Source organism: Ischnura elegans, chromosome 8 (genome assembly GCF_921293095.1).
Source record: "Ischnura elegans chromosome 8, ioIscEleg1.1, whole genome shotgun sequence".
Classification (NCBI taxonomy): Eukaryota; Metazoa; Arthropoda; class Insecta; order Odonata; family Coenagrionidae; genus Ischnura; species Ischnura elegans.
Window position 1 is genome coordinate 71,116,510 of NC_060253.1, and position 23,468 is coordinate 71,139,977.

Here is a 23,468-nt window from a genome sequence, read left to right on the forward strand (position 1 = left end):
TCATGATAAATCAATAGACATTTCCATCCATAATTCAATTCATACGGAATACCTTGCTGAAAAAATTCGACACTTCTTCATATCATGATAAAATTAATTAAAGTATTTAGAAAATGATAAATTAGTTTTGCAGTGGCAAAAAGTGATGCATAATTTGTAATTTTACGGTCCTTAAAAACATAAAATAAGCACGTATGAAATAAAGCACCTTTCCCCTACACTTTTATATTTTCAGCATGCAGTTCATGAGAAATGAGAAACGCTTTCGTCTTCAGGTCGAAGGTGAGAATCTCGTCTCTGCTGATGTTTTATATCTTGTAGATTTCCAAGGCCTCTATAATTAGCCTTGGATAGAAGCGCCTTTCCTTTACCGATATCTTTGCCCTTTCAAAACCTCTAAATCACTCGTCAGTCGTCATTCTAAATAGGAAGCCAACTAACACGCTGCTTGGCCTATTTTCTTTTACATTTTCAACGGGAAAGGACTAAAGTTAGTGATTATGTACGCGTCTAGGTAATGAGAGAATATTTGAGATGAAGGAAAGACAAATTATCTCAGGAGTACAAAGACAAAACTTTTACTTAGAACAAAAAATTTACTTAGAGAAATACTATTCAAGAAATCCCAGCGTAACAAACCTGAATGAGACTGCCAATCTTTCATGTTTTATTGTAAAAAAGTACGCAAAAGACCAGCGCTAGGAGAAAAGCGCTAGGAGAAAAAATACTGAAGCTGAAGAAAAAGAACGTTAAAAACGGGGAAAGTCAGTTTTCTAAAGAAAATGTGAGTCTACACGACAGAGGAATGAGTAAGATATTGAAGAAAAAATATTTTTACGCAATTTCCTCCGCGGATATTGGAACAGTAGAGAGTCAGATATTGTTGAGAGATTTAATATTGCCGTCAACTCTTATTATACTGTTCAAATATCCACATGGATTGCCGTCAAACATAAGCATTGACAGGGTTTAAAGATGAGAAACGCACGAGGCAGTGGAGAACGCAGGATAATATTCAATGTGAACTATTAACATGCATTCTTGTAATGAATAGAAGAGTAACTAAGATTATACAGATGAAAGGTAAAGAACACTTTTATATACATGTTATCTATGTGGACAATACTTTAGGCTAAATAGCAAGTAATATCATCTGACATTTATGACCATTTTGCGGGTTATGCTAAGAATACCTCGATTCTGAACTTGAAGTTGATTCTGAAGTTGCTCCATGAGTCATGCTCATTTTACTACAATAAAAACGTACGGATTTGGTCACTTTCAGTTCTTAGACATCATTAAAGCACTTTGTTGAACTTATAGGTATTAAAAGAAGTGAATCAAATATTTTCCATGACGCGATTACGAGTAAATGGAGTTATATTTTTAGTAAACACTTTTAGCACACTCAGATATTATTTACTATTAAAATTTAACATCCAAAAATATCGACTAGTTATCTATGAAACAAAAAAGGTATTTATTATTTTTTCATGAGAATATTATTTTAGATACCTCGTTTCTTGAGCTAAAGGAGTTGACACTACGCGTTTTTCAGCCAACATATTAACACTTTCATATTTTCATTAGCTGCCTAAAGAATTTCTTCTAATATTTTTAACTTAAGTAAAGTCGTTTCTGATTATAACCTCCTCCATGCATACTTTTATCCTAGCATGTTTACTCACCCCTTGCTATTTCACGGTGCCCTCCCAATTGAGTTAAAGCAGCTTCGATGAAAATAAATATTTCGCCTACTCCTATTTTCGAAATAAATCCTTATAATAAATCATAATAATTATTTAAATCCTTGAATACTCTCGTTTCTCTGAATGAAAGAGATCGTTGTGATCACCTTAAGAGAGCATACATCTCGCATGTTTTCATCCTTGAGGTTCACTCTTATATTTTCATTAACTGCCTAAAGAAATTTTTCACGTATTAAACGAAAGGAGAATCAACCATCATAACTCTGTTTCTGGTTAACACCTCCTCCATAGAGGACACTCTACGCATACTTTTATCCTAACACCGTTCACTCATCCCTTATATTTCCCTATTTAAAAGCAAATACAATGAAAATAGATTGATAAATATAACTCCTATTTTTGAAAAAAAAATAATCAGAATAATAATTTATACACTTGTATGACCTCGTTTCTCTTTAAGAACTCCGTGTGAGGGGAGAATTTTCAGTGTTTCCTACATCCCAACGAGTGAATAAAGCTTCCGCTAACACGTGCGGATACATGTACGACGGAACAGGAAAGGTAAATGGAGACGACGAGAGTGTTATGTGCGGCTCCCCGCCGTCTCCAAGTGATGTCGAGAGAGAGAGTATCAGAGAAGGCTCTGGAGTCATTACGACGCGCGCGATGAGTGAAAGGAAGACATCGTGAGGTGCCGATTGACTTACAACCGGGAAAAGATTTTGAGGAAGTGAAAGCAGATTGTACGACGGGGAAAAATAGTGTATATGCCTCCATGGAAACCAAGACACACGGATTCGCACGAAACGCCACATGCCAAAAAACGTATAAGGAAGGAAGTAAACTCCCCTCCATTATGGATACGAATCCATCTGATATCGGAGAGCGCTTGAGGAAATCAGATATTTTCCTGCGACTCAGAACGCGGATTTTGAAAGGATACTCATACGCGTTCATTACGATCGTTCCGGGAAAGAAGTATTCCAACGCCGAAAGCAAGCGCGCCTCGAGACAGGATTAGCAAAATGTGCTGTTATGGTATTAAGGTTTTATAAGGAAGGAGGAAATTTTCTAACGTCTCATATTAACGTTTCACGCTTCCAAAAGACAAATGTTTGGTTTAGCTCGCGAAAATGTGGTATTGAAAGGTGGCCATGGAATGAAAAGGAATTTCTGAGAACTTTCTGTAAAGTTTTTGACGACAATTCCCTAAAGAGAACAATGGAATATCGAGTGTACATTTCTTTTCTATGATGAGGAAGGAAATGACAATATCAGTGAAGGTTTCTCGTAAGGGGATTACCTGGATATTAAATCCATATCAATTCCGCTTTTATTTTATTTAAAATATGTACTTGTTGGAAAGTTATTCATTAGCACAAATAGGCAAAGCTGGATCGTACCAACCCACATTCTATGGTCAAAATCATATTTAGCAGCTCATTTTCAATCCTCTTTCTCTGAAATTTCGTGAGTTTGTGTGAAGGCACGTGCCCATGCTACGCTATCACAAAAGAGAAATTCTGTAATACTTCTTAGAAAGTTTTCACATGGATATTAAACCAAGAAGGATGGCCATGGGTCATTTCGACTCCTGCCGGTCTCCAGCAGTAACCTCTCGCTCAGGTCAATATAAATTTACAGAAGACCTATAAAAAAGAATATCTTGTTTTGTAAGGGATAACCGGGAATAACATCATTTTTACAACAAAAAAGTCCTTAAAGCACATATCAGACCACTCAATAAAGAATGTCTTCGATTTCTATGTGGGACTGAAAACTAAAAAGCCTCAGTAAATAAAAAATCGACTCTCACTGCGATAATAAATTATTAATTTATCACTGTATGGCTACCTTCAAAATTGTATGAATACCAAATGACGTCACAGTTGGATATGTTTCAAATTGCAATGCGTGGTACAAATTTCTCATTTCGCTACATTCATTGGGAAATAAATGGTGTGTATCATCGATTCAGGAACCTTTAATCACCTTTTCTATTTAGACTTCCACTGTAATTATTGCAAACGAGGATTCAACTTTAAAAATTACTAAAATATTTGCATGATGCCAAAAGCAAATTCATATCCTGGACGAAGGTTCAGGGAAAAATAAGTTAAAAGTATAAAATTATCATCCAGGCGTGTCGTTGCGTAGTGAATTGATGATAAAAACATCTAAATTAATATAGTGTAGTTTGTTCAATCCTCTTGCTTAAATGTACGGTTTCAATTCAACTCTAAATGAAATCTGAAAAGGCTTTTTCCCAATAAATACTATCCCATATTCAGGCAAGGGGTACATTTTATGGGATAAATAACTTATTTCCACAAACTTCAAGAGAACATTCAGCGGACTGCCACCTTTTTAGTATAAATTCCACTCTTGTATGAAACAGCAGTATTTCAATTGGAAATCTAGTGTAATGCTTTTTACAATGCACATGTGTTGAATAGAGCTCAAAACACAATTTTTTAAATCTTTCTCGGCAAATTTGATTAATTACAGTCTTACTTTCAAATTTGAAAAACCGTAGCGATGAACAGAATAATTCTACACGTAAACGGGAAAAAGAACGTAATCACGCACAACGAAAATGGATTATTAAGGCTTGGAATATTTTTTGCATCTTCAAATTTTTCAATAAATAGCATATTAATACATCAAAAGTAACCTGATTATTTTGCATTACTCGGTATAAATACTCATATCGACAAATGTACTGTCGTGGTCATAGTCTTCACTCTCAATACTGAAACGTCTCGACGACACCTCATTCCAACTTTACTGGCTCATGATACAGCATTACATAAGCTTCTACACTGTAATTGAAACATTAATGTCTGTAGAATCCTTGGCGGCATGTTTTCAAATAAAATTCACTGTTCGAAATGATGTTCTAATACAAAAAATCACCGATTCAATAGGAAACCACGAATTTTTATTTTAAGAATATCCACATTGAAGAAAAATCTTTCTTTTTCCGTTAAAATGTGGGTACCAGAAGGTTCTCAGGAAATAATAAGGTCGTTACTCGTATGAGGTGCGATAGTATTCCAATACAACCCCGCATTATGCACAAGAGTGACGGGAAGATCTGGAACAAGACGGCGAGAAAAGAGAGATTCAAGAAAGGAAAAGACGCCGAACGTCGGAGCAGCGTGTCTGCAGTTCTCTCACAGGTGGCGCGGTCGGGAATAATAAAAATGGCGATCGATGCGGGGGGAGAATTTTGATTTAAGCCGAGGAGCACGTTGAAGGCAGAGTAGGCGAAGGCTCTCGGGTTGAAACTCAAGCGGCCTAAGGGAGATACTAGTTTCCTCAATCCTCCCAAGAGGCGCGGGAAAAGAAAAATCCCAAGGAAATTCTATATTCACCGCACTTATATATTCGCAAGGAATATATCTACCGAAGTGAATTTCTCTCTGGGGAGGAGAAAGAATGGTGTTACACGACTGACTCGCTGGCGATTTTACCCGATTTTTGACTTTCCGAGAAATGACGTAGGTACATGTGATTCAATAGGTTACATTTATCTTATGAAAAAGAACCAGGTCCTTCGGGTTTTATGCCGTCTATGTATCTATGACTACAATTTCCCTGCTGTGGTGTTGAAATGGCCTTCTTTAAGGAGGTAGGTCCTTATTTGAATTTGATGATTAGACTGAGTTATCCAAAATATAAATTTTTCGCGTGCGTCTTTATTTATCAGTTATGGAGTGGTTAGCATAGACAGCATTTTTCATAAATGATTCAATTTCTCTGAGCAGGAAAGATTTGAAATACTATTATTATTAAAATGCCTAAGATGAAGCTAGGGTCTCAGTAAAATTATTATAAGTCATTTGGAGATCTCTTACGGCCGGATTCTTATCTATTATTCGATACGCTTTTGATTTTTGCCCCACAACTCATGCTTTATTGCACTTTCAGAGATAAAAAAACTTACTGCATGCATTTTATATTGGTCCCCAAATAACTTTAAGGTCCACTTTAGTGAAGATGTTGACATCTACATTACCACTTTAAAGTTACCCCTCATATAAAAACAACCTTGATTTGTTTGTGTAGAGCCAGCACATGCCATAGTCGTCCTTGTAGTACGTGATGCAACAGCAAAGGACTACGGAGGATTAGATGTTAATATCATTCCCCAAAATGACCCAATTGCGTTGGTGACATTATTTTTCAATGGTATATTCTTCCAAATTTGTTTGTATCGCCTTCTGCTCTACAAAAGGGTACTATTATTACCGCCGAATTTCCGCTTGATTACAGAATGCTCAATTAGCACAAAAAAAAATTAAACCTTATAAAAAAAGAGGATTGAACAGTTACTCCAATGGAAAAAAGAAAATATTTCATGAGCCCTCTTATCATGAGACCACTCAGGAAAATCATTACTGCGGTGTGCTCTGAGCCTAAAATAAGCATTTTTGGCTTCACTTGGTGGCTTTTAGAAACAGCTATTACAAAGCTCCGAAACACCTGTGGCTCTCATTCTTTTGGACGTTATATTGGTATTTTTTTCTAATTTAATCCTCAGATTTATCCTTGGGGATTCACGCAAATGGTACGGCAGCTTTAATGTAAACTTTTTTATTGAATATTCCACGTGAACAGCGTCTTACTTTCCATTGAAAAACGAAAATAGTATGTGCGAAATCAATATAAAAATATCTGAAAGCCATTCTTGGCTACATAACAATACCAAGCATATTAATAACTGAAATTGGCAGGCGGTTTAGCATAAAAGTTAAGAAGTACTTTTAACCGTGGATTGTCTCACAAAATATGATATTTTAGCTGAATTGATATCGACGCGAGAATGATCGAAAGGAAAGGTGAACGGGAGCACAAAGATATATGTGCAATCGTTTAATAACGACTTCAATTAAAATTATTACTCAAAAAGTGGCTACAACAATAAACTCGAGCAGAGAGCAATATATATATCTATATAATAGGAGGATAAATCACGAAGTGTTATCTCGAGTGTCATAACTTTAGTTATATGATCCAGAAAGGCCTGCTTATTGGAGTATAATATCTTGTAATTGTTCAATTATCCACTAAATATCGAGGCACATTCCAAATGAACGTTAAATATTCTGCATTTAAAACCCACCAATATTAGAGAAACTTTAATCCAAATGAAAAGACAAATTTCTTTTTAATTTGAAGTATATTTGCTTGATTGAGCCTGAATCACACGATCATTTTTGGCGTCGCGAAAAGTGATCACTATCGCGATCACTAGAGTGATCACTCGCAAATGATCGTCGCCGGCAATTGTTTTTCGCGATCGCGATCGCGATGAGGATTACCATCACTATTTTCATCACTCGTCCGGCCGCTTTTTCTGTCACTAAGATCGTCCATGAAACCCCATATCAGCCAGTCGGAACACATGCCCGTATGGAGCGATTGCAGCATAACGTTTGACAATCGTGGGAACGACATAGATAAACACCTTGTATATTTTCATTATGCGTGTCCCATGACAACGAGCTGTGATATTGAAAGTGATGCGAAAGTCGACGGCGGGAGGGACCGTGTGATTCAAAAAAATGATCACTAGAGCGATCGCTGTTCGCGACGGGAAAAGTGATCGCGATAGTGATCACTTTTCACGACGAGAAAAATGATCGTGTGATTCAGGCTTTAAGAGTATTGTCTGGAATTTTACGCTGCCAGGCACACCACGAGAAGATTCAGCGAGGGAGCAAATGAGTCAAAATTACAACGAAGAATTGTCATAGAAAACTTAACACGTTGCGTACCAGGGTAAGCTAATGTTTAGAATATGACTTTACCCAATCAAACATTATGATACATCAATTCATTATGAATAACGATCAACAACTGAAAACGTACTAACGAATACGTATTGTACGCTTTAAAATTGTTATGTTGACGCGCCTAAATGACGAGAATCTTCATCTCCCGTCCGGAAAGTTCGGGAAAAAATGAAGAGAATTCTCACCATCCGTACGCAACTTGTTACTAAAACATTTAATTCAATTTGGACACATTGGGAATCGCTTTAAGAAATATTATATATTCTCATGACAAAGGTTGGTCGTCCATACTCACTCGTTGCTCATCTCAAAGAGGGTCGTTCGATAAGTCTTAAGAAAGAGGTAGAAAAACAAATTATTTTGGGCAATTTTTTATATTTTTCAACTTCGTCGCCTATCAGCTCTGAAAATGCTTAATGGTATTTTTCTAACCATTGTAATCCGTACAAGAAGTAGAATATCGGGATCTCTTCAAAATAGGCATTTTTTGGGCGATGACCTAATCCATATACGTAAAAATTTGTTTGCAAAGCTATTTCTTCGATTTGGGAAACGAGAAAAAGAGGCTGGAGTTCATATCTTGTGAATACGGTGAGTTTTGCAACGATTAGAACCTTGATTCCATAATTGTGGCCAATAGAACTGCATAGGTGTGCAACCGTGAATTGACTCGTAGGAGGAGGAACTTTTTCCCTTTCAAATGAAAACGCTTTTCTTGATTTCTACCAACTAAGCAGATTTCTCGTATTTAATGGATGAAATTCTCTGACAGTGGCTTAGTAAGCACGACCTTACTCTCCTGTGCATCAGTGAGGACTGCAGACGTCAACATCTTCGGTTAACCAAGTCTGACATTTGGCTTGATGATGTAACTGGTATCATACCTGACTAAATCGCGAAATCCAGGTTCAATGCCCGGCTAAGCCAAATGATTTTTTCATGGCGAAATTTATCCATGGTAATGTAATTTCCATAGAAAACAACTTTCAAACAAAATAATCCGACAACAGAGATAAAAGTGCAACACAAGCATTATTATTTAAAATTACGATCAGTAACCACAATTATTTCAGTGATTACTACTGATTACAAGTGAAAAATATTTATTTCCATTTTCGTTGTCATAATAAAAAATCCTGAAGGTAGTTGATATGTAATATCATCCATATAACTATCATTTCTCCTGACATACATAATCTTTGCAACGCCTTCACGATACAGTAGTCGTTAATACGTTATTAGCGATTGAAATAAACCAACGTTTCAGTGCTTCGGTAAAACTCTGATCATTTCTCAAAATGATGTTTTCGTAAAATGAATCCAGATTAGTTCGAGCGTGCGGTTCGAAGGCACGAACGGGCGGCAAAACCCTGGGATGGGGGGGGGGGGCTAAAACATTGTTCAATAAATAAAAATACTTGCGAAGAACAAAAAGGTCGCCTTGAGGTAGTGATACGTAAAATGAAAGTAAAAGGGGCTTCAGATAGCAGAGTAATGTATGCTACTATCGCTTCTTTATTTTAGTCTTGCGTGCGGAGGGATAGGATGAATTTGAGGTTAGAAAGGTTTTTCCCCGGGAGTGCACGGCTAAGTAACGGAGTCATTACAAACGCTTTAGCCACGATCCCGAGGGAGGGATAAAAACCTCATCGGAGGCCTTGTCCGAAGCAAGAGAGTGAAAGCGGGGAGTTGTGTAGGGTAGGAAGATCAAAATGACCGCCTTCACTCACGTCTTGGCCTCGCCTAAGAGCCGTGTTCACTTTCGCTTGATCCCAGTGACCACCAAGTGATGGTCAATGTAGATATCTCACCCCCATCAAACCAGCGAAAGGGTTAAGCTACTGTCTGATGGATGAGCCGAATTTAGTCAGAGTGAAGGATAACGAAGGACAACCGAGGGTTGAGAACCTAAAAGGTAGAAAAATGACCACCTTATATTTTTTTACCAAATTTATCCATGACTTTAAATAGATCGGCAGCCTAGCCTAAAAAATATATATGCAATAAAATATCACAGTTGTGTGAGCCCTTAATTTTACATCCAAAATCTAAGAACGCAAGGAAAGACGGTAAAGCTTTTCAAAGATTAATAAATTAAAATTAACTGACATTTTTGCCTAAAAATCTCTTCGAATCGACTTAAAAAATGAGAGTTATTAAATGTTGATCAATTGCTCAAAAATATCACAGCCTTTGAAACTTCAGGAAATCTTTGTCATTCTCCATATCCAGCAACGAACTCTCTTCTCAGTCAAAAGCTTCTTCTAAACCCAATAAATTCCCATAGAAGACAACTTTTTTACGAGCAAAAAATACACCTTAGCTCTTCCTAACTTTTTCAAAAAACAAAACTCAGATCGAGTCACCAAGTGAGAGAACAAATATTTATAGAACTACACGATGACTAAGTAAAGTCACACTACACCTTTAATGTACCCGTCAGGAAAAAAAAGCACTTCTCAGTGAATTTTAACGATGTATTGAATAATTACAGAATAATGTCTAGTTTTATTCCACTAATTTACTTTTCTAATATTTTCATATCGTTAAATATCGCTTGTATATAAAGTGTAGCAAGCAATGGAATTTTTTCAGAAAAGTTGAAGGGGAAATGTTTTGATTCTTTGAAGAAAATTTACTGTTAATGATCTTTGGATTGAATATTCATGCATTCAGGCCTCAATACATGACTTCTAAAAGCTCTATCTATTACCTTTAAAAATACTTATATGTATGAAAACGGTTAAAACATATGAGCAAAATGATGCCTAGAAAACGAGGTCTCTCCTTTTATGAATACGGTTGGAACTTCAGCTGGCGGGACAAAAAATATTCAGTGAGTAGATTTTTAGCACCCCAGGGGATAGAGTGAATGAGATGTGTCAGTTTTGATTTATTTTACTGGGAAATGTTATTGGGGCGCTGGAAATTTCATGAGAATCTGGAAGTGTAGGGTATGGAACGTTATCGCAAATTTTCTAGTAACCGAGGTCCAAAGGTAGACCTTTAAGATGCCAAAGTGAAGAATTATAACCCATAGGATTATTTTAATAAAATATTTTAGGAAATAATAAAATAGTTTGATCTGTTTTTACTATCAAATGATACCTAGCAGCAAAAACCAGCCTTTTAAAATTAATTACATAAAGTAATTTAATTTTTTTCATTGTAATTAAGAAATCCTTTCCTGTTGGACTTAGAGTTTTAATTTTATTCGACAATAAATCGATATCAACATGATAATTAAGGAAATACGCAACAAAATACGAAAGACGGATATAATGCAAACCGCAAATTAATTTTATTTATATTTCGCAGATTCAAAAACATTTTTTAACGCAATGCTTCCCCCTTTTTCGCGAAAATTTTCAGTTTTTACGTGACGCCTAGACCAATGCCTAATCTTAACTACAGCGGTAACCAAATTAGATGTTCTAAAGAATTTCGGGCCGCGTTATTACACAAATAATAACGATAGTAGAGAATTTTCTGAGACTTCCCGATCCCTGCTTGCACGTTTTGTGCAGAGCATTTTAAGCGCTACATTACGTCCGTTGTATGGGACGTTAAGCCGTGGTCTCCTTGGCACTTTTCGTTCCGAGAGCAGGCTTATGCCGACACAGAGTTTTACTCCATCCTTTCTTCCACATCCTCCCTTCATGGCATAAATGACCTCAGCTGTAGGACTCCTCCTCCAAATACCATACCATTCCATACTTATTACCCAATTTGTAGGATTTCTTGTACCGTGAACTCGTCGTCTTCAATATCATCAATCCCTATTTATGTATTTTGCGCCTTTGAATTCCTCTCAACTCTACCGAGTACTTAATTCCTAGTCCTCCTCCTCCGTTTGGCCATTTTTATTTTGACCTCAATTTTGTTTTTATGGCCTTTATGAGGCTCGAGCATCTCATCAAATTTTCTCCGCCTTAAGTACCTTTAGCAATGCCAGTGGGATTCAATTAGAGCCCCTCGTTGAATACGGCCATTAAGCTGACCATGAATGCCATCGAAGCAAGACTTGTGTTTGCGCAAAATTCGATGGCGGATGCATATCCATTAATTACAAGGAAGTTTCGCAGTCGATTAATTTACATCTCATTTGTCCAATTGACTATGTAAATTCCTTATACTCACCTTTTCCTTTTGTGAAGAAGCACATTGAATTTGCCAGTAATTATATTTATGAAAATTATGAGAATTTACGTCATGTTTCTTTCGGTAAAGCCACACATCTCACTATCGACCACTTTTCCTATAAATTATATCGCCATTATACAAATGCGTATCATCGACTAATCTGACGTATAGTTTCGTAGTTTCTTATTATGCCTCCCAATCATTATAATAATGAATAAAGGAAACGCTTTTAATCTTTATAATAACGTTTGAATAATGATTATTACATGGTCTTTCTGAGAAACGATATTGTGCCACCTACTACGTTAACTGAGTCCTATAGATTATTTTATAATCCAAACCCTTTTGGTGCTTAACCAGGCAAATAATTATCTGGCTATATTTCATGGTTAATTTATTGTAACTCTTTCTTCGAGTGTCGGCATTTATTTTCTAATTATAAAGTAACAATATGAAATGAGTGAAAAAATGATGAAGAGGAAGGAAGACTATGTTCTACAGAGAACTAGAGTAGCAACAGATTAGGCTACAGAAATAAACATATTTAAATTGTCTGAAAAGTTATTAATCGTATAGTTTCAAGAGAAATGAAAATAACTGGTCAGATGACATAGAAAAAGATTCATACGTAAAAGATGGAAACTTAACAGATGGAAAGAAAATAGCAAGCGAGGTTACATTAATATTGGTTGGTGATCCTGAAATATGGCGGTACAATCATTAATAAACGTAGGCTTGAAATAAAATCAATTAACTAGGTGGATAGCAATTACCAATTAAATATCGTGTAAGGTTACCGGCACGATATAGTGGAAATTATAAATATTACTTGAATTTGCACAATTTTTTACACAATGTATTGCCGCACGATACGTTTCGTTGTACACCACAACTTGATGATGCTGTCATAGACAACGAAACGCGGGGCACAGTATTACTTAGAAAAAAATTGTGCAATATTTTTACACCAATAAGCAATTGAATTACTCGAGTATTCGGCATAGTGGATGCAAAAAAGCTGTAATTTTCAACGTCTGCGTTTCATGTGGGTGCAGAAAAGTGGCACTACATTGCAATTCGAATTGTTCTGGGCGCTCTAGTGGGGATTTCAATAATAGTGCACCGGTACTAGATGAAGACGAAGATTGCATCGACCACGAGGATGATCAAGTAAATGAAGATGATTAAAAAATTAATTTTTTTTTCTGTGTTGGTATTAGTTTTATTTTTGCCTTTGCATGTAAATATTTATTATATTTTTCAGTGGAAGAGGTGGTATGTAATTGGAATTTTTTCCTATTTATACCTATGAAATTAGGTTATAAGCATTACAATATTAAATGGGATTTTTTTTCTGGGTGAAAAATGTTGCAAGATACATACATTAATACATATTAATACATTATTACATATTTTAAGCAACGAATCTCTTAAATTAAAACACTGCGTTGAATAATTTATTTTTTAAGATAAATAATTTTCCTTACGGTAACCATTAATGAGGGTTGATTTTTAAGGGCTGAAATAACAAGAACTAGAACAAAAATTATGTTCTAAACATGGCATTCAACAATCTATTCAAATAAGCCAAACTAAATTTTAACCATGTTAAGCTTTAAAATTTACTTTTTATAAGTCTTGGCATTTAGTGGTCGTTTACCCCCTAAAAAATAAAAAGCGCCCATCAGCAGAGTATAGATTTTAAATAAAAGACAAAGATTAGTCAAATCCCAAATTTTTATGCAAATGGATTCAGTTTGAAAAATTTTTGGGCTTCTTCTCCTGGACTAAATCGCATTTTCTCAACTGATGTCAATAACAGCACTTTAGAACACGCGCATAGAACTAATAATAAAGACACGATTTTAATTTTTCCTGATGAATACTTGTGACGAATATTTCTCGGGTTTTCAGCCAGGTAAATGCTTTTATGTTAGCCGACGTTTCAGGGATGACTTGTCTCCCATCCTCAAGGTTGTGTTACTTTATGGAAGTCCAATTTCACACTGAACTCAGTTACTGAGTCTAACTGAGTCTACTAACAAATCAGTTACTGAGTTTCAGTGTTCAATTGGACTTCCATAAAGTAACACAACTTTAGGATGGCAGACAAGTCGTCTCCCGAAACGTCGGCTTACTTAAAAGCATTAACCTGTCTGAAAACCCGATAAATATTCGTAGCAATAAAGACAGTTAAAATTACTATAGCATTTCAGCTGAAGATTAGAGCGTTGACTCATAACTTTAAATGGAAAACTCTCTTCTCCGTTAAATTTGTCCATCATTCACAGGTAATAAACTCGAGCAAACATCACGCATGGTTAAAACCTTTTTTGACAAACTTGATACTGAAACAAGCAACGAACAATGTCTGCTTGTCCATCCCGTTTCAATTCTGCCTCGCTGTGAGACGGAATTGGTCAATAAAATACAATGTTGACTCTGGTAATGGGATCTGGCTGCGACGAATTGGGGTGTCAAACAAGTCGACAGACCCGAAAATTAAATTCAGAATTGTGAACGATGATTAAGTGGTGGCACTTCGCGCATGAAATAGGAGAGAGAGAGAGATAAAACCTACTCCCACCACATAATGAAAATATAAAACTGCTAGCACGTCAGGAAAAACACTCACGCGCGAAATGAGAGGGAGTTAAACGTTTTGAGCCGTAAATGTAATAGCATGCCGTATTTTATTTTCCATAGTAGTTATGTTTCAAATAACTGATGTAAATATTATCCGCTGAGAATTGGTCATATTTTTCCCCCAAATCTTCTCAGCACGCAAGAAGAATGAAAAAAATAGCCTTTTTCAAAGAAATCAAAGCCATAAACAATGGAATAAAATATCATGCATGGGCAACGACTTGGAAAGTTATCAAAGAGATTTATTCACTACGTGTCAAAATTTATTTCAATATTTTATCATTCCATTTCAGTAGTAACAAACAATGGTATGATCCGAAAACATCGACCCAATGTATGCGTGAATTTTGACTATAAAATCCATCTCCTTGGCCATAAACTCCATGGAATTCGAAATGAAAGGGAAGGGTGCAATGCATTTTGCGTGATGCTAGCTCTCATCCCCAAATAGTTTTCGTCAATAGCTCCGTTGATAATGACTACAGCGAGCTTGCCAGCATAATAATGTAGTATGGAGATAGCCCACATTTTAGAATCTCTCCAGTACCTATGAACTTATCAATGGATATGTAAAATAAATCAAATTAGTCTCATCACTCCGTTATCTATTCAGCCCTCTTTACTCGTCCAAGCAACTAGAAAATTAATAGTGCCTATTAATTACAATCACTTCAACTAGAGTAACATCGATTTAAGTTTTGATACGTTGGCTAGGAATCACAGTGGGGAAAGGAAGACTAAAGGAAGGAGAAAATAATTAGGCATCATCTCTGATTTCCGTTTTCTGCAGACTATACTTGATTGCCTTAAAGATAAAGTCTCCAACAAAAATTGCACAAAAAGTTTGACCATATGGCTGGGTTTTGAAAGAACTTTAGTACTTAACTATTTATCATTCATTTTTGATTTCTTCATAACAAGCATAGTAAACAATAATTTGCGAACAAATCACTGACTAGTCACTCTTTAATAATGAATGAAAACAATCATGAACTGAACGCTTATTCTTTATTTGCCTTCAAGGGCTTTAGAAACGTCATGCACGTGGAGAATACTGCGAAGAAACCACTTTTGTTAAATGTAAGTGATCTTGAAGCTCATAGAAGATTCTGGAACAATGTTTGTTTGAACTGCAGGAGACCACTGCAATCTGGTGTCCCTTTTGAGCACCACCTCCGTGCCTCTCTTCAGTCGCCAACGCTGAGCGGTTAAGTCCCTTTCAGCGAGCGCACTCTCATGTCCTTCTTGCACGATATCGGTGGCTTTCTTTGTCTGGCCTACTTTTCACGAGCTATCCTTATAGACTCAAGATACCCATCAAGCCATTAGCAGGTGATAATGGATCTACGGTGACTCAGATATCTTTGATATCGCACTAGGTATACCATCTCATGGTACTTACCTCAACTTATCATATGGATGCGACGTGTTATTCAAACATGATTTAATGGGTTCAAATATTTTTATACTTCGTTACTAAGAATGCTATTGAGGACAGCAGCACGAACCAATTACTTAAGTGAGCTCGATCCAGATATAAATAAAATAATATTTAACCATTAAAATCTATATAGAGCTTATTGGTTACAGCTTTAATTTGTACAAATTTCTACATATACGGTCCAACATGCATGATATAAGAAAATTAAGGAAGCATTTGCGATTTTACATAAACTCAGTGATTTTGAAGACCTATAGCGTAAGTTTCAAAGTATATTTCGAAATTTATCGGTCAAAGAATATGTGAGCTGACAGTAAGTTTGCAAATTGTTGTCCCTTGTATTAGATGCAAATGAATAGTTGATAGTTAGTGTTTTTATAACTCTTCATGCTCCACCGACATCCTCCAATTTGAAAAAGACAAAAGAAAAGGAAATTTTTGCGCTGTGGAAGAGCTTATCGCCTATAATTCTTTGACAGTAAAAAAGTTCATAAACTCACTGATTTCGAAGATTTAAAGCATCAGTTTCAAAGTACTTTCCGAAATTTGTCGACATAAAACATAAGTGAGCTGACAATAAGTTTTGCGAATGGCGGGTCGTTACATTTGAGGCAAATCGATTGCTAAAAATGTGCATAAATTCACAAGCTCCACCGACGTCATCCAATTTGAAAAAGACAATAAAAACGAAACTTTTCACGTAATAGAAGACCTTATCACGCGTGATTCCTTTATTGTAACAATCTTTTGTCCATCGCGCTTCATTCTCAAAACTTAAACAATAGAACGCCTAAACTCGGTCGATTCAATTCCTAAATATTCTTTGAAACCAATAACTTTCACACTTTAGGAACATCTGACATGTCTCAGGACTCCATTTCTTTCCCGAACACGACACGTTTCACTCAACTGAGTGTAGAACAAAAAAAACAACAACTCTTTTCAGCCACAGAAAACTTAACAAGAGTCATTTCCGATTTAATGCGTATAAGACTCTCCGAGGAAATTAAGAGCATTAAAAAGTTTCGTGAACTTTCTCCCTCTCCCCCTCCGGAGTCTTCCCTCACCTTTCCCTAGCCATCTTCTTCTTTCCCTTACGCCTCAAGTATCCGATAACTCCATCTTGCACGAAAAGTGGCCCAAATGATTAATAGGAGGGCGTGTTTTAAAGCCACCGCAGGCAAAACTGGGGTCCTTGGCTATATCTCCGCGAGAAATAAAAACGTCAAGAAAAAATATCCAAAGAAAAAACAGAGAGGAAGGACAGGAGACGAGGAATACAGGTACATTTTTGTTCCCCATGGTTTTTTAAAGTCCAATGGACAATTGTCCTTAAGTCTATAAAAACAAAACACTATATTCTAACAAAAATGATTTGCACTAACTTACGATTCTCAAGAATAGTTTCTTTATTTAAGAGGAGTTTCTGTGGATGAAATATTCAAATACTTTAAGATTTATACGACTGCTTTTTAAAACATACGAATATGAAAACTTGAACTTAATTACATACCACTAACTCGTGAACCCATAACCCAGAACCTATATGATTCCTCCATGAATTATTGACGGCATAATTTTGGCTGTAAGCATTACAGAAATATCAAACTGAAAACCATTTATCTATTGAAGTAAAAGTCATTGGAAAAGCAAATGATTCTTCCTCTTTTTTTATATTTATTTTGTTTCAAAATTTCAAGAATCTTTAATTACATGTTTCACACATAATAATGTTGCCCTAAGCTTTCAACAGATCAAGGGTCATGTAATTCTCATTACCCTCTAATTAATTCCATTGCGCATATTTCAGCTATCTTCATTTAGTTGAAAAACCGGCAGCAAAATCATCCATCTTGTCGATAGCATTTATTTCACATAATATGGCGCTCAAATCCGCTATCTCATAAGTTTATGCGTCTCATGTCAATGGTAATGTTACATGTGGTCATTATAATCCAATTCACAAAGCACTGAATTCCCCCATGTATTGGAGAAATCTAATCTGCATATGCAGTATTATATACATAGGTCGATATCTACTATCTCAATCGTTTTCAATAACTGATGAAACATCAAAGTTAAATAAAATGATTTAATAATGAATGAATTTTTAAAATAGCCGATATTTTTTAAGGCCGGGATTATTAAAATATTTTCATTATCATATTTCAATTCAGTAGTATGTTTTAAATATCAAGTATTAATGAATACTGATATGCGTTAAGGTAATCATATTTTCTCACTTTCCAAATTTTCACAGATATTTCTCCGTTGACGTTTTTATTAGCCTAATTCTGAAGAGATTGCCTTTTGAAAACACTTCAATCAAGGTACAAGAATGTTTCATATCATATGAACCTAAAATTTTCAAAATAATAGTGGCACAAACGTAGAGAGAGGCAAATATATAGTTTATATTAAATTTCTAATTATTATATTTCACAATAATGGAGTCTAATCTGCATCTGCTGATCACAGTATTTCCTGATGCAACTTGAATGTAAAAGTCACTAAAAACAGTATTTTATGAGAGAAAAATAACGAATCTGGGGGATGGTAATATGAAAGCGCTCCAATATCGTTAATTCTGCATTTCTACGAGCTTATTTATAAAAAACTGATGCAAGCGCAAATAAATATTGTTGAAAGTAACCGAGGCAGGCGAGCAGTAGTGAAATTACAAAGACCAAAAGTTGGTAAAATTATTATTTTTTAATCTGGGTCATAGAGGCGTAATGGGTGGAACGGTCAGCTTGAGATCAAAGAACCCCGGGTTCTGTAGTATTCTTGTACTCACCCACAAAAAATCTCGAAGTGCGAAATAGTCCAATGAAAAGAACTGGCCCCTTATCTCTGGTATTCATTCAAATATGTCTTATGCCGAGGTTAATCCTACCCTCACCCATCCAAACCTATACTTGGGTCGAATTACAAAGATAGTAATTCTTTAAAAACCTCATTTTTTCTCGACCGAACTCTATCAGTGTAATCACATCTGGTTTGGGCGATCTTATGGCTCTATATAAAGAGCTTTAGCACCCAAATACCTCCCCTGAATATACCACTGTATTACATGATGTAAAAGGCACTTCAAGGGATACATTATAAATGCAGCACGCCATTAGGATGATGAAGAAGCAGAGAGAAGGTTGGATAAGGTAGAGGGAACATGAGGAAGGGTCACGGAACGTAGGGAGGAACACGACAAGAGGATTTATGGGCGAGTTAGAAGGAGGAAGAGTCTCGCTTGAAGAAACTCCAAAGAGATCGAGTCGACAACAAAACTACGCCCACATCGTTGGCAAAGATGAGAATAGGTACTCGGTTTCCTGGCGAAAAGAACATTTCTATCAAACAGATAAGCAAAGGATAATCCCAATGGAAAGGGAAAATATATAATAGGTACCCTTGCCCGTTCACTTCGGAACACACCGTGACTGAAAAAATAAAAATAAGCGAGTACCTACGAGAAAAGGAATTTACGGAGGTTAAATCGATAGAAACGAAGCTACAGGTATAAGATTACGGAGACCCTACGGAGATCACATTTTTCACGGAGACCCTAGCGTCTTCGAGGAAAAGAGAAACAAATATTAAGAAGATGTGGGATCACACCTGTTCGGCCGGTCTTCTATCGTAACGTATTGCTTGCTTTAAACTTAGCTTTTGAAACTGTCAGGGTATAAAAAGAGACCTTACCTCCCTGTCGATATTTCTGAACCTTAAATTAGATACTTTTGCCTCTGTATTTTCTCAAATATAATGTTTATGTAATTTAGGTGAGGAAATGTGTATTTCATTCAAATTACAAGATTTTCACCTAATCATTAAACGAGTAATGAATCACGAAAAAAATACGATTGGCGGAGCAAAATTGCTGCGCCTTCTTTGAGTTATTAAGCATTACTACAAGAGTAAAGCGTGGGACCTGATTTGGTCCACTAGAAATGAGTGTAGAAGAGCCTGATTGAAGAGTAAGGATTGGCACGCATTATTAATATCGTGAAGCGGGTTAAAAATCAATTTCAAGATAACTTCGACGAAAAAGACAAAAAGAAAAACCAAGCTAAAACCAACATAAGAAGATTAATAACTCAAATAACACATCATCATTAGCAATCATACGTGAGTAAGAATGTGAATATTAATCAGTGCGTGCATATAATAAAACGTGGGGTAATAAAAAGGAAAAAAAATATGAAGAGAAATTTACATTACCTATTACTTGGAAAACTATAAATTTCTTTTTATACAGGTACCCTTATTTACGCTGAAGAGGATCAGTTATATTTGGAAATAAAAATTTGGAGGTCGTACTATAGCGTATCTGATATATCTACTCCTTAAAAACTATCAATTTTTTTCGGAAGCATTCAATTTGCAGCAAAAAACTTTAGTATGCTACGACTACTTAAACATAAATCTCGCGGTTGTTTAAAAGATATGCAACGTTTTGGCTTCGCTAGGTGAGGAGATACCAGAACTCGGTATTGAGTATTGAGAGATAATATTGAGTCTATCTACTCACCGTTACGGTCCTCAACGCACGCACTAAATGTATTGGACGAGAAGCATCGCCAGATTTAACTCTCACCATTATAGAACAAAGCGTGATTACGGCATGGTCAATTATTAAGACCACATAACGCGGAGCCAGCGAGCGAAGATTATACTGATGGGTGAATTCACACGTATAATCCACTCATTAATTCATGGAATTTAGGCAGTGAAGCAATTTAGCTAATGGAAAGAAGCCACGGTTGCCATAGTTCCGCGTTTGACGGGGCCTAAAACAGGAAGGCAGCTAATGGATGATTGAGTATTAGCTGCGCGAACTCCTCTTAATAATTAAGCGCATTTATACGACAAAATCACATTATCCAACAATAAGATACACCTATGCAGAGTTCACATTGCTCCTACGAATGAAAATTTCGGTTCCGGTATAATTATTCTATTCGGGCACTTGGTTAGCGAACATATGGACTTGCAAGGTATTTCGGAACGCATCATGTTAAAAATAATATTTTTTAAAATTTAAAAAGGACGCTTTTCCAAAAACAGTATTGAATGAAGTAAACATTAAAAAAACGCTTATCAAAACTCGGAGAATAAAGTATTGGTGTGGACTAAGTTTATTATAAATGAGTGCAGATGAGTATGATATGTAAGTAAAAAAAAGCTGTTTAAAAAAATTAATAACAAGATTCCATCGATGAAACAATGCGAGCAGAATGCGACAATGAGAGCGGTTGGGTTAGGGTGTGTTCCACCATTTTTTGTGTTGTACTTTATGGAATTTCAAATACACAATTTTGAGCGCTGTAAAAGCAAAATTGTCTTTTTATTTCAACAAGTAATTCTAAGAGAAGTCTGAACTTAAACCCCAAAATTGTTAGTTTCTTTATATTAAGAGGAAAACTTCATTTACTACACAGTATCATTTTCACTTATTACCCATGAATGATTACTTAAGAACTCGGCAAGTATTTGAGGCCAGGTAATGTAAATTTTCAAAATAATGTTTGTTGTGCATGTAAAAAACTTTCAACTTGACAGTAACTGCTGTTTATCCCGTCAACAAACTCTTAAAGTATTTGAAAGACAAGATGCTCATTTTCACAGGTATTTCAGTAGACAATTTCCTTTGTGACTCCAAGTAATAACTCAAGACTCCGCCCTTCGCGTTGGTGTTCACATAAAGAAAAAAAATGTTCGGATTAGGGGATGACCTTCAAGGTAGAATACGGCTAGACTAAAAGAGATAGGAGACAAAATGACGAACAAAGGTGTCTAAGCCTTTCCGGAAAGAAATCTCAGGTGATCTTCTTTAAAAAGAAATCTGGAGATTTTTTTTCGAAGTCTTCCAGGCTCCTATTTGCCCTTTTGAAAAGAGAGAAATGGGTAAAGCTCGAATAATAGTCAAGCGAAGAAGGCAGAAAAAAAGGGAGCAGCTTCTGCTCTTACCTCACAGTGCTTCCACGTTAGCCTTGCTGAAGCCAAAGGATACCTACCTACTGAAATGAGATTTTTTCATCTCACCCAGCAAGTCCGACTGTCTTCGCAAAGGAAGGACGAAGACGCAAGGGCTGATTTACTAAGATTTCGGCGGCGGATAAGTACTGATCAATTTCCAGTGAATTGAAGGACAAGGCCATCTTAGAACACCCGTACGGAACGGCACGACCACCATTAATGACTTCAGTAACTCATAGGTATTTTTTCATCACGCCACAAGGCGGTAAGAATTGAAAAAATTCTAAGTAAATCATATTTTAAACCAAATGTATGTTGACGAATTAAATACTGTGGGCAATCCTGCGATATTGTGGATCACTCACATTTTTGTTCAGAATTCTAAGCAATGTATTCCATTCCACGTTATCAAAGGCCTTCTCCAAGTCGAAAAATGCTTTGAAAGTCGGTTTGTTCTTCTCCATTATCTTCTCTATGAGCACCTTAAGAGCTAACATTGTTTAGAATGTACTCATGCTTTTCATACATCCGAATTGGCCTTCAGTCAAACCTACCTTCGGATTGTTGACTTATATGAAGATCATAAATACAAACAATTACTATCCACTTCACTTACTTAGATTCATATCCTATCTCTTTTAATTCCTTCAATGAGCCATCTAGAAGGTTGATTTGAATGGGTTTGGGAAAGTCATTCAATTGTATTAGGCTCAACTATGTGGAAGTTAATACTAGAAAATGAAAAGGAGACTTCGTTGATTTCCACCAATTTATTTCGTCCGTACGACATGTTTCGAACCATAGAGTTCATTATCAAGTGATTGAGACTTGATAATGATCTCTATGGTTGGAAACATGTTGTACGGACAAAATAAATTAGTGGAAATCAGCGAAGTCTCCTTTTCTTTTTTCCTTTCTTTTACGGGTTTGGGAAAAACTAAGGGTATAAACTACTTTCACGTTAGGAGCAATCCCTTTCTCCGGGCCGCCTTGTTTAAGTATTTTTTTGCGTGCAAGTAATCGAAGTTTTTACTCGGAAATTGAACCGGGCACTCTTCCATCTATTGCGAAACAATCTATACGCTGCACAGTGGTCTGAAATCGAAAAAAGCTGGACAAAAGTCCAAAATGACGTTTTTTGAGATAGAGACTTCAAACTTGGCTTAAATACGTATAAATGATTACCAACTATAGATTTATGTGCCATTTTACATCAATACGATCCGTTACTGAGATACAGTGGCCCAAACATGACCAACTTTTTAAAAACACGCGCGGTCTCGTTTTTCTTCAGAAACCTTTGAATTTAAGCAGGTGGTGTTGCATTGGCATGATTTTTATGGAATAAAAAACGCAATATTCCTATGAATTGATGTTTTGCCTATACTTTCCATGAATTTTGAAGATTTTGGTTCTCATGTGACTGGTTTTACAACGCAAAATGGCGGACCCGTTTTTCACGTGAAATTTGACATACAGTAGACATTATCTTTCGTTTACGAAATATATAACTCAGGAAATTCATATCACGGTGTAAAGTAGAGATTTCTTAAGAATACTAAGCAGAAATCTTGGAAAAAAGTCTGCGACGAAGGTAATGAGAGCGATTTTTCGATCGCGAGTCAAGGCTGAGCTACACGCCGCGGGACCCTGAGGCTCGGTAACCGAGGTCGATGTTTCAAGTTTTTTGAAACTTTATTCTTGAAAATCGTCATTTTAAGCACAGAACCTAGTCATTAATGACCTAAAACA

At 36.1% G+C, this 23,468-nt stretch overlaps 1 protein-coding gene across 5 annotated transcripts in view; it reads right to left on the reverse strand.

Annotated features, from left to right (window-relative positions):
- LOC124163718 (calcitonin gene-related peptide type 1 receptor-like) overlaps positions 1 to 23,468 on the reverse strand; it is a 510,985-nt gene that overhangs the window by 243,086 nt on the left and 244,431 nt on the right. The window lies entirely within an intron of this gene.